Raw genomic sequence first — 13,592 nt, 5'->3', positions numbered from 1 at the left:
GGCCAGGCTGTGGGTTGGTCTATCATTACTAAGATCTGGTTCTGCCAGCTCCTGCTGGGATCTTTTATACTTGAGTGGCAGGTATGTTTTGTTTTGTATGCTCTGCAGCCCTGGCAGCTCTCCAACTCTCTCCTGCCTCAGCCTCCTGAGTGCTGCGATTACGGATGTTCATCTCCCCATCTGGCCTTGGGGCAAGTTTTGGTTCTAAGCAAATGCTCGTCTGCAGGGCTTGCTGGTCCTGGACTTTTTAAAAAATGTATATGTATGAGTGTGTTTACCTACATGTACTTTTAAAAAAAGATTATTTGATTTATGTGCTGAGTGTTTTGCCTGTATGTAGTTCCATGAACCACCTGTGTGCCTTGTGCCCATGAAGGCCAGAAGAAGGCATCAGATTCCTTAGAACTGAAGTCATAGACAGTGGGCCACCATATGGGTGTTGTCAATCAAATCTTGGGTCCTCTGAAAGAACAGCCAGCTAATGACCTTAACCACTGAGACATCTGTCCACTCCTGTTCCTGGGATTTCATAGCCACTGGGAAAGAGAAATAACAAGAGGGAACAGACCAGAGGGACAAAGGTCCTCTGTTGGAACATTTGAGGGGCCCATTATTAGGGAATGTTAGCATTCAGATCCACCCCTTGGGGACCTGCCCAGTGTCCTGACCACATCATCTTATGTAAAGTCCCCCTTCTCTCTCTTCTTCCTCTCTCCCTCTCTCCTAACATGAGGCTACGCTTTCTCTTTTTCTCTCTTTCCCTTCCCCCCCCTCTCTCTCCCTCTCTCTCTCTCTTCCCTCTCTCTCCCCTCCCCCTTTAATAATAAAACTTTCCACGTGGGTGCCGCCTGCATAGTGTGAGTGACTTTCTGCATTTCTGGCTAACTTTTGCCACAAAGAAAGTAAACTCAATATGAGTTTCTTTGATGCCCATCATCTTTTCTGAAGCAGATTGGTGCTGCCAGGAGCAGACATGTCTCATGATCATAAAAAAAGAATCCGTATTTTTTTTTAAGATTTATTTATTTATTATGTATACAGAAGAGGGCACCAGGTCTCATTACAGATGGTTGTGAGCCACCATGTTGTTGCTGGGAATTGAACTCTGGACCTCTGGAAGAACAGCCAGTGCTCTTAACCAATGAGCCATCTCTCCAACCCAAGAATCTGTGTTATTAAAACATATTAAATACTATATTCTCTAGATCTCTGAAGTGTTTGAAAATGACCTATCTATCTAAAATATACCTCTGTTTGACCTTGAAAACATACCTAACCTGACTATCAGTTTGATTGTAATAGGTGACTAACTACTAACCTGCATTTCTTTATTATCCTAATTAGTTGGTAATAATAACTTTCAAGGACTAGCAATTAGCATTACATTGTTAAATGAACTGTATAGGTACAATATCTTGAACAAGATTAGAAATATATGTACAATATTTTCTAACAAAATCAATCTTATATTTGTGTCAATATACATAATTTGTATAAAATATACAAAAATTCAATCCAATGTAAAATATTTAAAACTAATAGTTGCTTTTTAAAAGTAGATTCAATAATTTACTTTTATCTTATCATTTCCATATCCTCCCTTTTTTCTTTTCAGAATAGATTCAATAATCTACCCTTTTATCCTATCATTTCTATATCTTTTTTTTTCTGGATTAATAGTCTCCCTCTTATCTATATCCTATTTTTTTTTTCTTTTTCTTTTTTTCAACAAGAACCATGACTCTAATCTTCTTTGTTTAGCTTTTTTCCTGACCATTATCAATTAACAACTGGCAATCAACCATCCTAAATAATGACAATATCCACAACCCACTGAAAGGCCAAAGGTCACCCACCCCACCTCTTGGGAATATGGGTATCATGTTCTTAAAATTACTTCCTGCTGTCTGAGGACAAAGGTATCTTGAAAAGATAACTTTTTAGGGGATCTTGAAAAGAAAAATTGGGGGTTAACTGTCCAGCCCCGGGAGAGGGAGATGTGTCACTTGTTGTCCAGACTCTGCGTAATTCGGAAGTGCAGGGCTGTCTCAAGTCCTGGCTAGAGTGGTCTGTGAGGATGGATCATCTCAGCTAGCCATCTCCATATTGTCCCAAGCAGTTTGTAGTCCAAAGCTGATCTTTGGATGGTATTTGTCAGCTTGGTGGCATTATCATAGTCCTGATGGAATCGTTGTTGTGGGGTCCCATCATCTTTTTGGAGACTTCAAAGTCACTGTTAGGCATGGTCTTGGTTCACTGCAGAAAACTGATAGAGATTCAAACCTGAAATCATGTACAGGAAGCTAGATGAAGCCTTTTTCTAGAATTAGTTAGTACTCTATATGACCATTAATATCATGACAAAAGTTTAAAATATACATATGTTCATCTTATAAATTTTGATGTAAAATTCATATCTTAAGAAAAGTTTCTTTGGGGTGTAGTGCCCTGGAACTCCCAAGTTGGGTAACTGCTGCCCTGCTTGCCTGACCTTGACCTTGATGTCCTCCCTATGCTGATTCCCTGCCGGTCTCCACCCTCCTGAATGCTTAAGGGAAGTTCCTTGTTTGTGTTTCCTGCATTTGGTGTAAACAGCTTAGATATAAGAATGTAGAACATTCAGTAGCGAACTTCTGCCCTCCAGGGTTCCTCCATTGTGCTGTAAGCCTGTATTTAAGGTTTCCTCCCTTCTTCAATAAATGGCATTCGGCATCCCCTGGCAGGAATGACCCGCTGTCTTTTGTCTCTTTTTTTTGATCAACAGCCCCTCACTGGGACATGGTGAATGGGTGGTGGTAGCGTGGGCGCTACCACAACATTGGGGCTGGAAAGATGGCTCAGAGGTTAAGAGCACTGGCTGCTCTTCCAGAGGTCCTGAGTTCAATTACCAGCAACCACATGGTGGCTCACAACCATCTGTAATGAGATCTGGTGCCCTCTTCTGGCCTACAGGCATACATGCAGACAGAAAATTGTATATATAATAAATAAACATAAAATTTTTTTGTTTGTTTTTCTCAAGACAAGGTTTCTCTGTGTAGTTTTTTGGTGCCTGTCCTGGATCTCCCTCTGTAGACCAGGCTGGCCTCGAACTCACAGAGATCCACCTGGCTCTGCCTCCCGAGTGTTGGGATTAAAGGCGTGTGCCACCACCGCCCAGCATAAGGAAAGTTTCAAAATAAAACCAAAGGATCGTGACATTAATATCTCTAGAATAGTCCTTCACTGTGGTTTTTCCTCTGTCCCAATTCCGGTGGCTCTTCTGACATGATGCAGAGATTTTGCATTTTCTTTTAACAACACGCTTAGGTTTAAAGAAGGAGAGCCATTCTCCAACTCCAAAGCCAGCTTTAATTTTTAATTAAACTGGAACTACATAAAGACCATTTGTGTGATGTGTCTGTGGAGAACAGCAGAAACAAACATTTAGGAAGACCTATGAAATTTTACCCCGTTAGCTATGTGATACACCAATAGGACACTTTACTCTTTTTCTTGCGACATTTTTTCTGGATGATTTGTCTTTTTTTTTTTTTTCAAATGTCTCATTTTTCCAGTGTTCTGAAGATTCCTTAGCCTTCATTCTCCTGAAAGACAAAAACAAAAACCCTTCCCTAAGCCTAACTTTGGGGAGGTTCCCTTTTAGCAAGTAATCTCTGATTAAATGAAAGGCATTTGTTAGTGGTATAAGTTAGTTTAAGTTGGATGGTCATGCTGGTTGATGAACTATCATCTCTTCTAATTAAGAGGTCTCTCTTGTTCAAATCAAACCTTTATCAATTTTGATGGTATCCATAGCTTATCTTCTCCTGTAGAAACAAAAGCAAAACCTCATCCCCAACATAGCACTTATCCTGGTTTCCATTCTGAGGTCAGTACATCTTTAAACTATACAGGCTGATTTAATTCTGAAGTTTTTTTTTCTATTATCCAATGTCTCTCTGCAGCTGTTGTTCCTTTCTCATTGGCATTGAGAAAATTCAAAGTTAATAAAGCATTATGTAATCTATTTCTGGGGGGTTTTGTTATCCCTTTCTGTTTATTTAGCATATCCTTTAGAGTTCTGTTTGATCTTTCCATGGCTGCTTGGCCTGTACAATTATGTGGTATACTTGTAATATGCCTTATATTGTAATAAGAAAAACCTGTTTCGTTGTACCAGGGACATATGCTGCATATCATAAACCTATCTCTATTACACTCAAAACCCTTCTGCCTACATCTCCAAACACCAACACACTTAATGAGTCTCTGCCTAGGCCTCAAACCCGTCATTCAATCCATTTATCCAAGCAGTGTTTATGCCCCACTTTTTCAGCCTACAATATTCCCATATTGGCTGTCAAAAAACCTAACCTCCTGCCTACCCAAGACCCTCACTCCATGAAGACCACCCTTGTCCCTCTCCACCATAAGGTCACCTTCCATATGCCCTTTCCAGCCTGTATGGCCCTGGCCTGCCTCCCGTTCCTCCAGCCTGCTTCAGTATATAGACGGCCTCTCTTGTCTAACAGTCCGCCTGACATGACCTCACGCCTCACTTTCCTCAGTCCAGAGGCTACCAGATCTCACCTTCCAAAGCTCAAGCTTCACTCTCCCCAAGTCACCTAAGATTCTCTCGTGCCAATCCATAAACACCTCACTTTAGAACACCTTGCTCATCTCTGTTCCTCATCCTGCCCTCACAGCCAATTTCCTCCACTCAAGGATCCCTAGATACTCACTCCTGATACATTCCCTATACCAAGCAGCATCTGGGCCTTCTCATGACCACCTTCCTCCCATCTACAAACACTCCTCAAACTTAAACTGTTCTCCTTTCTGGCCTAGTCCTTGACTCCCGTATCTATACAAACCTTTCCATCCTTATACCTCCAAAACACATAAACACTGCCTAGGACCGACCTTTGCCCTGTTACTTACCTCTCCAAACTCTAGACAACACTGTCCCTGGCTGGCCTCCTTGTCCATACACTCTTGCCACAGCCTCCCTGCCCACCTCTAAATCTAAAGAACAAACTTGGGGTTCCCTCTCACAGTTTACTCCCACCACTATCTCCCTCAACTCCTAACTTACCATGGGCCCCCAGTCCCTTCCACCATCTTGGATTCCATCCCTCCAAACTTCTTTTACCAAAAACTCATCACTCAGGCTGGGCAGTGGTGAGGCATGCCTTTTTTTTTTTTTTTTTTTAAACATTTATTTATTACATATTCAGTGTTCTGCCTGCATGTATGTATCCCTACAGGCCAGAAGAGGGCGCCAGATCTCATTACAGATGGTTGTAAGCCACCATGTGGTTGCTGGTAATTGAACTCAGGACCTCTGGAAGAGCAGCCAGTGCTCTTAACCCCTGGGCCATCTCTCCAGCCCGAGGCATGCCTTTAATCCCAATACTCAGGAGGCAGAGGCAGGCAGATCTCTGTGAATTCGAGGCTAGCCTAGTCTACAGAGTGAGTTCTAGGACAGCCAGAGCTACACAGAGAAACTTTGTCTCGAAAAGCCAAAAACAAACAAGCAAACAAACAACAACAACAACAACAACAAACCTCACTCACATTCCTTACTTGCCCTCCCTCAACCCCTCCATACTTATCCCCAGATCCTCTTCTCTCCTGTCTAGAAACTCTCTATGACCTCCTCCCCTACCCTCTTAGACACAAAAAGGTCCTCCAGCTACTTCTGCCTATATTTTTATATGCATGGCAGCTCCTTCCTGTCAGATGCTCACATCAGACTGATCCCTTCAATTATCAATAAAGATAATAATTGCACCAACATGACAGTCCATCAGCCACCCTTTCACCCCACTTCCCTCTAGTCTACTTTACTATATAACCCAGAGAGCAACATACTTAACTCTCCTTGCACATGGAATACTCTCCTAACCCCAACTTGGCATGTTCATCCTCATTCTCTAGGTCACTCAAGACCATCTGTCCCCACTGCCAACCATTCCCAAACAAAATCAGTCTCATCTTTCTTCTCGCACTCCCAACTTTTCTTCTGTCCAAATGATTGCCTAATATCCACTGCCAACTGACTGCCCTAAATTCATTAACTGTCCAGATGTCCTCAGACATCAAATACTCGGAACAAATTCTACACTCCCAATTACAAGACATAGCTAAACCCACACCGTCTCCTCTCCGACACACACTCTCATGGCCGGGTCAAGGTCGTCCAACACACTCTCTTCTCAGCTTCACTGGTCCCTCCTATAATGCCCCACTGGCTCTGCTTCCTTTGTGCCTCCCTTCAATGCCCTCCATTAGCCAGCAATACCCCAGCTGCCAACGCCCGCCACTACCAACTGACCATCCCAGCCCCACCCTGGGAACCACAGCCAAGCTCTCTCAACTTTTCCACACCAACCCCAAAAATCTGTTACAGACCATCCTCACTGTTTGCCAAAAGCCTCTCCCATCATTCATGTTCCCCAAATGTCTCAATTTCTGTTGTTAAAGATTTATTTATTTATTATGTGTACAGTGTTCTGGCTGCATGTATGCCTGTAGGCCAGAAGAGGGCGCCAGATCTCATTACAGATGGTTGTGAGCCACCATGTGGGTGCTGGGAATTGAACTCAGGACCTCTGGAAGAACAGCCTGTGCTCTTAACCTCTGAGCCATCTCTCCAGCCCAAATGTGTTTCAATTTTAAAACCCACCTGAACACCCCAGGAAAGCCTATTCTGATGCAATGGAAGCCTCTCAATTGTTTTCTCCCCAAAACAACCGGATCCTGCTTTCAGTTAACAGTTGTTCCCCAAATAACCTCGTATAACCAATCTAAATTTTTCTGGCTTTTCTCAAGAGCTCTCAAACAGACTCCTGCCAACCAACAGCCTAAATTTACTCACTTGTTCATCCCTGAGGGTGGGCTCTCTCCTCATTTCTCTGACCTTAGGACTTCTCTTCCCAGAACCATAGGCCCGAAAGTTTCAAATGTACACCCAAGATAAAAATTTCCCCAAACTCCTTAACTTTCCCTCTGTCCCTAGTCTATCTGTCCCAGCAGATTTCAAATGACTGCAGACTGCTTCAGCAACTCTAGCTCCAGCCCCAGCTGCCTCCTCGGAATCTACATCCTGGTCCAGCCTCCCAGACTACACCTCTCTAGCATCAAAAGGTCTGCAGAACCTGGACACTGACTGACACAGCCTGCTCTTTTCAACCTTGACCAACAACCCAGCTTCCTTGGGTTCCTAACAACGATGCCCTGTGTCAGCAGGAAACAGTCAGAGAAAACGACCCCCGCTTGTGCAACACCCAGTGACCCAATAATAAAACAAAAAGGTGGGAGTGAAGGACTCTAGGCTGCCCGAGCATGGCAAACATGACTCTGGCAGACCTTGCCCTTCCCCATTCCCTCTTCTTGGCTAAACCATTAGATTACATTTCACCAAGGTCCATTGCCTTGTTTGGCCACCTCCTCTTCCTGGGCTGACCACCAAGGTCCAGTTGTCAAAGTACTAAAGTCCAGCAATCAAAGCCCCCCTTTGGCTGCCCTAATTAACATGGTCAACCAAAGCAAACCAACTCATCCTCACACAGGGTTCCCCTTTTTTCCTTTATAAACTGCCATTTACCTATGGGACGCGTCTGTCTCCTCTCCATCCAGAAGCGGTCCTTTGTCCCTCTATAGCAGATATCCCTGTCCCCTTCCCCTAGTTCCTTTCTCATTGTCCCTTGTCCTTGTCTCTTATTCCCTGCCCTCTGTCCCCCCCCCCAGGGCAAATAAATCCCCTTTGTGCTGAGAACTTGGTGTCCTGGGCCATCCTTCCTTTCAAATACTGATATACAAGAGTTGCTCATTTTATTTTGTTCTGAAACAGGGACTCGAAAGTCCTAGCTTAGGAGGGGCGGTGGTAGCTCACGCCTTTAATCCCAGCACTTGGGAGGCAGAGCCAGGTGGATCTCTGTGAGTTCGAGGCCAGCCTGGTCTGCAGAGTGAGATCCAGGACAGGCACCAAAGCTACACGGAGAAACCCTGTCTCAAACCCCACCCCCAAATCTAGGAGACAAGTGAGCCTTCTGTCCCACTCCCGATAGGAGGGTAACACGTGCATGCCGGCATCCTGCTTTCCCCACATCTGCCAACACACTGTTATCCTTTTCACCTTAACCTGGCACAGTCAGGCCTCACTGTGGTTTGAATTTGCTCTTCCTGGTGGGATGTGGTCAAAGGGCAAACTAAAAGAATCCAATAGTTTTAAGTGGGGTATGGCGGCACAAAGGAATCAGAAGCAGAAAGGTCAGGAGTTCAACTACAAAGTGAATTCTAGGCCAGCCTGGGCTACAAGAGACCCTATCTGAAGAAAACAACAACCATAGAAATAGATCGATCTCTCTCTCTCCTGTGTGTGTGTGTGTGTGTGTGTGTGTGTGTGTGTGTGTGTGTGTGTGTGTGTTTGTGTGTGTGTGTGTGTGTGAGAGAGAGAGAGAGAGATCCTGAGTGCTGGAAGGACTGGTTTGCAATTGATCTATGTTGGATTCTAGAACTGACAGAACTTCGTTCTACAGAACAACAAGTGTCCCCCTGGGACTGAGCAGAGGGAGCTGCTCTCCACAGAGGAAGAGCAAGAGAAGAAAGAAGATATTTTTAGGAGCAGCTTGATTGTCCCAGCATCAGTATCTCCTTGTAAGGGGCCAGCAAGGTTGTTCAGTGGGCTGAGGCCCTCGCACCAAGCTGACAACCTCAGTTCCATCTCTGAGACGTGGAGGGTAAAGGGAGAGAGTTGACTGCTGTGAGCTGTCCTCCGTCCTCCACACACATACTGCAACATGTGGATACCGCATGTATGCACACGGCATAAATAATAAAAATGGAAGATAGCTGGGCTGTGGTAGTATACATCTTTAATCCCGGCACTCTGGAGGCAGAGGCAGACGGATCTCTGTGAGTTCGAGGCCAGCCTGGTCTACAGAGCGAGTTCCAGGACAGCCACGACTACATAGAGAAACCCTGTCTTGAAACAAACAAACAAACAAATAAATAAACAAATGGAAAACTTCAAACCAGCAAAAGATAAAAATACAGAGACATCAAGGGGCCATCAGTAAGTTGGAGCTGGGGTTATAGGCATTTTGGAGTCACCTGAAGTGGGTGCTGAAATCAGAACTCCAGTCTTGTGATAAGAACAGCCCATAAAAGTTTGTTTTAAAACATGAAGCAGATGTGACATTTGAAATTATGTGTACATAGTCACGAGGCTGAAAGTCCAGCAAGTGGCACCATCTGTCCCTAGGTACTTAGTAATAAAATGTTCCTCACTCACATACCAGGTCCTGTAGGCTGGGGTGGAGCCAACACTGAGTGTCTGCTAGGCAGGAGGAGGTTCTGTAGTCCAACCCCAGAACCAAGAAATAAAATCTACCAAACTTCTAGGAGGCAAAGATTTGAGGGAATGACCTGGCCTATGGCCATTGCGGGTAAGAAAGGCGCCGTAGGGGAAGGAACAGCCGGGACAAAGGCGCTGAGGCAGGAACAATTCCAGTACCTTCTAACACCAGTGAGGCTAGTGTGGGTGGAGGCTTTGAGTGAAAGAGCAACGAGACCAGAGAAGGAAGTGGGTCAAACTTGGACATCCTAGCTACTCACCGTTCAAGGCCGTCCAGGTTTACGGAATAAGTTCAAGTGAGCCTGGGCAACTTAATGGCATCTGTCTCAAAATAGAACAGCAAAAAAGAGGGCTTAGAATGTGGCTCTGGGGTAAAGCTCCGGCCTGGCAATAACCCATGTTTCTGGGTTCCATCCCTAGTCTTCCCAAGGAGGTGTGATATTGCTCGGCTATATGAGAATGAGCATTTTCCCCCAGCTAGCTTGGACAATCCCATCAGAGAGGAAGAAACTACCAGCGCTGGTCTGGCTGACACCGCAAAAAAGGCCGTCTCCGCGATCTCGTTTAGAAACACAGGCCGGCACTGCCACCGTGGGGCCATGCAATGATTTGCAGACGACACTTCACAAAGTTTGTGGATGGGAAGTGATGTGAGGGTCCCAGAAGGGCTGTGAAGAGAAGAGAGGTGGGTGGCCAGGTTGTTGAACCGGGAAAAATGAGTATGGTTGAGGAGAAGGAGTTTGGGCAAGAGAGGAAGAGAGGAGACGGGAGGGGTGGGGTGGGGAGTGGGCCCCAGACCCCCAAAGACTAAGAGACCAAGAGACCGCGCAGCCAAAATGGCTGAGGTTTTATATAGGGATCAGAGACGCTGAGGGAAGGGAAGGGAAGCTCAGGGGCTGGAAAGGTTCCGGGAAGAGACCAGAGGGAGATGTGCTGAGAAGAACCAGGACTCTGCGTCAGAATAGGCTTTCCTGGGGTATCCAGGTGGGTTTTGGTTTGTTTTGGTTTTTGCTTTTGTTTTTTGGCTTTTGGTGTGTTTTTTTTGTTTTGTTTTTGTTTGTTTGTTTGTTTGTTTGTTTTATTTTGTTTTTTTCGAGACAGGGTTTCTCTGTAGCTTTGGAGCCTGTCCTGGACTAGCTCTGTAGACCAGGCTGGCCTCGAACTCACAGAGATCTGCCTGCCTCTGCCTCCCAAGTGCTGGGAGTGTGCCACCACCGCCCGGCCCCAGGTGGGTTTTGAAATTAAGACAGTTTAGGAAAAGGATGATTTGGGGAGGCCCTTGGCAAACAGTGAGAGGGGCGGTCTGTGACAGATTTGGGGTGTGAAAAGGTTGAGAACTTGGCTTTGGTTCCTATCTTATACAGTCCAGAAAATCCTGCCTAGGGATTGGTGGCACCCATTGGGGGCTGGGTCCTCCACATTCCCTGAATATAATCAAGACAACCCCACCACCCCCGCCTACAAACAGGATCACAACCTGATCTAGATAATTTGTCTTGAAGACTCTTCTCAGCTGGTACTAACTTGTGCCAAGTTCTCATTTAAAACTGACCATCACAGCTCCCATAGCCCCACAAAATCTCAGTCCCCAACTCACTTTCTGCCATTTTTGTAACCCCAGGGACAGAGCTGCATGGTACAAGTACGGTTATTTTGCTCTTTACCCCCCAGTCACCCACAAGAGCCCAACCTTGTTCACCTTGCTGGCACACTGAAGTGGTACCCACTTAAGATGCTGATGCGCAGGCTGTTTAGATGCTTGGGGCCCCTGTGCAGCTTTGAGGTCACTAAATATCATTTTACAAAGGGCTGTCCCCCAGGCCTCCCCAGAGTTTCTAACAGCTCCACTGAAGGAGTTCACTCTGGACCAGAGACCTAGGGTGCTGGGGTCACCTCCCTGCCCCCCCTGCATGCTCAGCTACCTCCCACCCCATCCCCCCTCTCTCTCATTTGACAGGTCTCACTATGTAGCTCTAGTGGTCCTGGAATTCACTATGTAGACTAAGCTGGCCTCGCTCAGCCTACCTCTGCCTCCTGAGTGATCAAAGGCGTGCACCACATGCCAGGCTTGATGTAGCATCTCTAAGGGAAACAAAGTGTCAACTTGAGTGTCTCCCTCTCCCCTTTCTCCTCCCTCTGTGGTGCCTAAAGTTATGTTTTAAGTTTGGACAGCTGACCTGAGCTCATAGACTCTGGACCAATAGTTAGGGAGCCTGCGTGGGACCGGCCGAGGCAGGTCCTCTGCATGTGTGTGACAGTTGGGTAGCTTGGTCTGTTTGTGAGGCTCCTAGCAGTGAGTTCAGGACCTGTCCCTGGTGCTTTGCTGGCTTTGGGGAGCCTATTCCCTCCCCATGCTGGATTACCGTGCCCAGCCTTGAGGCAAGGGGAGGAGCTCAGGCCTGCCTCAACTTGATGTGCCATGCTTTGTTCAAGCCCATGGGAAGCCTGCCCCAGAGAAGGAGTGGATGGGAAGAGGGGAAGATGGGAGGTGGGGGGGGAACTGTGGTTGGTATGTAAAATAAATGAAAAAAAATTAAAAAGATAAAAGGAAGTTAAGTAAGCTGAGAAGAGCAAGCCAGTAAGCAGCATTCAAAAAACAAAAACAAAAACAAAAACAAAAAACAAAAAATTAAGTTTGAATGACTGTGTTTAAGAGATCGATAAAACAAACAAACAAACAAAATGCCTCTCACCTGTAAGCCTCACTTGCCTAAGGACGATAACTTCCTGGAATTTTCACTCCTGTAAACAAGTGTGATGGCAAAGCTTTGGGGCCTGTGTGTAAGGTGGACGTCTGAAATGATGGACCATGCCTGGTCCTGAGGGAGGATGGGGTGGTCTGCATGGCTCTTCCCTCTCCTCTGGTTGATAGCAGGGCTGATAGGAGGGTGTCAAAAACAAAATATGTCCTGTAGGTCCCGTGGAGCTGGAGGCCAGTCCCCAGGCTACTGAATCAGTCCTGGCATTGCCTAAGGCCACTGGGTCCTTGGAGGACTGGTGTCCTGGCAGTGGACTAGAGCTACTTCTGCGGGAGCTGGAGGCCTCCAAGAGCTTTGTTACGAGGGTCCGGGTCCGTTCACTATGGGAGTGCCCTTGGCAGGGGGGAAGCCCCTTTGTACGGGCTATTAAAAAGGCATATTTAGAGTCAGTAGAGATGTTAACCCATTAACCCTTAGCTATCTGGAGCACTCTAGTCAAGGCAATTAATTCAGTCTTTTGTGTAGAGGTCCCCACTGGCAGGCAGGTCACTCCAACTGTTGTAGTGGAAGTGATCACTGCATGTGCCGTCTGATGGTTTCCTGATCTGTCTATAAGACAGCTTCCATCATCAAAGAGGGTGATTGGGGGTTTGTAAGGGGTTGGTCTAGGAGACCAGGCTGGGGTGTGCGTAAGGCCTCCACAGCCTCTGGGCAGGAGTGAGAGGAGGTGCCAGAGGAGGAAGGGAGAGGGTTGCAGGGTTCAGGGCAGGGCTGGAGGCCAAGGTAATTTGAGGGTTTTCTAGAAACAGTAAATGAAAGACTTGAACTCATAAGGGCCCAAGGAGGGAAAGCGAGGAATGGCTTAGAAGGTCTGGGAGGCAGTGGGTGGAGCATACCATGATTGGCAGGAACAGGTGAGCTTGTGAGCCTCCTGCGTGAATTCAGCCACTGCTGCCAGGGCTCTCAAGCACGGTTGCTATCTGTAGATCGTGGGGTCCAGTTTGGACAGAAAAGCAGCAGCCTGATTTCAAAGGCCTAACAAGTTGGACTAGAATTCCAGTGGCTGTGGTGGTATTGTGTTCCCCAAAATATTGTGCACCCTAATAAACTTATCTGAGGTCAGAGAACAGAACAGCCACTAGGGATAAAGGCCAGAAAATGGTGGCACACACGCCTGTCACTTGGGAGGTAGAGATCCATCCAAGTGAGTTCAAGGCCACACTGGAAACAGTCAGGCGAGGTAACAAGAGCCTTTAATCCCAGGAAGTGATGGCGGAAAGCAGAAAGGTATATAAATAAGGTGTGAAGACCAGCAACTAGAGCTGGTTAAGCTTTTAGGCTTTTGAGCAGCACAGTTTAGCTGAGAGGCATCCAGTCTGAGGAAACAGGATCAGCTGAGGAATTAGCAAGGTGAGGTGGCTGTGGCTTGTTCTGCTTCTTTGATCTTCCAGCATTCACCCCAAAACCTGGCTCCAGGTTTGTTTTTATTAACAAGACCTTCTAACAATTCATGCTACAAGTGGACAATTCCAACCTTTCCTCTGTATAAA

The 13,592-nt window shown here is 46.2% G+C and overlaps 1 long non-coding RNA gene across 2 annotated transcripts in view; it reads right to left on the bottom strand.

Annotated features, from left to right (window-relative positions):
* Positions 1-2,251: 2,251 nt before the first annotated feature.
* The window catches only part of LOC118576756, a 39,500-nt gene continuing 28,159 nt past the window's right edge, over positions 2,252-13,592 (bottom strand). For both annotated transcript variants that reach the window (XR_004943985.1, XR_004943984.1), the window contains 3 exons: positions 9,858-10,011; positions 9,604-9,664; positions 2,252-2,283 (listed from right to left, as the gene is read on the bottom strand). This is a non-coding gene — a long non-coding RNA (uncharacterized LOC118576756). The remainder of the gene's footprint in view (positions 2,284-9,603; positions 9,665-9,857; positions 10,012-13,592) is intronic.

Source organism: Onychomys torridus, chromosome 1 (genome assembly GCF_903995425.1).
Source record: "Onychomys torridus chromosome 1, mOncTor1.1, whole genome shotgun sequence".
Lineage (NCBI taxonomy): Eukaryota > Metazoa > Chordata > Mammalia > Rodentia > Cricetidae > Onychomys > Onychomys torridus.
Note: the sequence above shows the minus strand (reverse complement) of the source record. Positions and strands in the feature narration are given on the sequence as shown.